Source organism: Spinacia oleracea, chromosome 5 (genome assembly GCF_020520425.1).
Source record: "Spinacia oleracea cultivar Varoflay chromosome 5, BTI_SOV_V1, whole genome shotgun sequence".
NCBI lineage: Eukaryota > Viridiplantae > Streptophyta > Magnoliopsida > Caryophyllales > Amaranthaceae > Spinacia > Spinacia oleracea.
This window is the reverse complement of record NC_079491.1, coordinates 127,188,815-127,191,599: the sequence shown is the minus strand read 5'-3', so window position 1 is coordinate 127,191,599 and position 2,785 is coordinate 127,188,815.

Here is a 2,785-nt window from a genome sequence, read left to right as displayed (position 1 = left end):
TTACCTAGCTCATCTTCTATCCTGACACAATCAGGCAATGCCAAAGTGACATCCATTTCGATTAAAACCCTGGCAAAAGAGATTCTGTCCTGTCTAGTTGTGCAAGCATCAGCAAATAAAGGAACACCCAAGCTGCTACCTATCCTACTCAACGAGTCAGAACTCCAACAATTGAGAGGAAGATTAGGGAACTTCACCCAAATGGGAATCACCCTAAGAATTTCTTCACAGAAATCAAAGTTTGCCTTCCATGGCTTAATAATCATGGCCTTGCCAAAGAAAAGGTGAGGACCATCTGCTAACACTGCATTCTTATCATCCATAGACATGAATTTCACCACAAAATATCCATCGTCATGAAGAAAAATCTTAGGCATGCTCACATAGGACCAATTTGCAGCAACATACTTAGACAAAGAAGCTATAGTAGGGGTATATCCTACAACATACAACACAATAGATTGCTGCCAGTGCTCATTCAATTTATCCAATTCTGAGGGTTGCAACTTAATCACTTTCTTTCCATCCTTAATAACAGGAGCAATAAAAGAGAGAGGAACTCCTTTACCTGCAAGTTTCGACCCTGCAACAACAGAGGACCACGACGTAGGCTTCTCAGGTTGTTCCATCTCCAATCTCCGATTAACTGGAGCATGCTGACCAGAAGCTCTCTGATACTCCGCAATCACCTCAAGCAACTCACGAGTGACAGGTCCAGTACTTGGATGAGGAAGGAATTTTGGATCTATATTAGAGGTATCAACAATCTCCTCCCCTCTAGCTTGATTCTCAATACTACGTTCAAGAGAAAGAGCTACTCTCCTTATGCGTGCCGCTGTTGTCTCCTGTAACATCTCCATAGAAGAAGCAGCTTGAAATCCAGTTGAAGGGGGAAACCCAGAATTCAACCCAGAGGTCGAGTTCAGACCCCCAACCCCTCTCATGGCATTATTCGACCGATTTTGATTACCAGAAGAAGATGGCAAACCTTCCTGATTAGTTTTGTTAGAGTGAAGCTTCTTCCTCCCTCCCATTAATGGCGAAACGGTTCACGTTAGCTGAACACCCTAAACGTGCGCCGAGAGCATTTCTTGAGATTATTTTCTCTTGTTTGGATAATTAGGATGAGTAAGAGTTCTGCTGTCATGTACTCTCTCTTTTGCACATGCTACAAGTTCAATTGGCAAGTTGAAAACGCAACAGTTCAACTATCGCTTGCCAAAATCCACAGGGTACTAAATATCTTTTGAAGCTTATCATTTTGTTTCCTGTATTTATCACATAGAAGAGTATTGTATGTTTATTTGATGTTGCCCAGTGTGATCAGCATTACCTATGTTGTTGGGCTTTTGAACCCGCGCCTCCCTGAGACTCTATATGTAGCCATCAGATAGAGCCATGTAGGTGTGCTCTTGGACCTTCGCTGTTAAGAGTGTCCTTTCCCCAGCTCTATATGTAGCCATCAGACAAGCTGGCAGCTGCTGAGTATGGTAGGGGACTAGGGATTTAGGTTCTTCAATGTAGGTAGGTTGTCTTCAAAGTCAGGAACACAAACACATTCTTCAGCTTCAAATAGATAATTTTTTACCAACGTAACAAGGCAACATGACAACTGCTAGATGTCCTAATACTAGGACGTTTTATCTTAAGCCTACCTCTATAGGCTCAATCGGTTTGCTGAGACATGATTAGATGCCCCTACGCCTGTAATTAATTCATCCAATACAAACCAAACCTGTTACATTTCCATCGATTTTCAATTCTGATTAGATTTTGTTAATGGAGGAAATCGCTTCAGAAGTTGTTAAACTGTTGAGTCGTGAATGTAACACAAGTATTTTCCACTGGCCATTAGCATTGACAACAACTCTTTTCCTTGCTTTAAGCTTTGTTGCATTTGTTCCCAGATAGTGACTCTTTAGCTTTGACTCTTTTTCGTCTTTTGTATATAAGATGTCACCTGGAATGAACTATCATAGTTTCAACACATTTATCTACCAGGTGACCTTACTTCAAACAACTCAAAGTCCTTTGTATCTGGAAGACCACATGCATTCTGTTGGAGAATTGGTCTAGGAGGGAGAATTGTGTTTGATAGATGGAATCCACTTATGCATCCACCAGTCAATTAAGGAGATTCCTTATACTTGTCTCCATGACAACAACCCTAACACAATTTATGTAGCCAGGGTTAGATTTTTGTATAGTCTGGTTTGAGCTTCTCTTTAACAATGCGAGAACCAAGTTGTTGCTAAGTTGTCATCAATTTATCCAGCATGTGCCGAATGCTAATTTGCTGCGTACTCACCATTACATTGGCATCAGCAGTTTTCCTTACAGGTAGAACTTTGTCTAAACCAAAGAGGTGCACAGTGGAGATCATTTTGCAAATTGAAGATATCCATATTGGTTTGGAGGAATACGATTGACCCACAGGATATAAGCGACCGAATTGAATGTTGGGATCAGCTTTCTTAATACTTTGTATTACCACTGTATCCTGGTATTGTCATGTTTTGTCAAAAATATGTGAGCAGCATTGTTTATGTAGCATCTCTTGTTTAAGTGATCAGTTCAGGCTTTGTAATAATTGAAACGAAATTTTGAATGTATTATTATTACTTACCTTGTATATACCTATTATTCAACCTCATACGAAGTATTATTTAACTCTATATAATAACATGAATATAGATGAAACCTTTTACAACAGGGTTTTAGTGCTTTCGAGTGAGTTGTTATTTACATGAAGAAATTTGAATTTATTATCAATTAGATTGTGTAT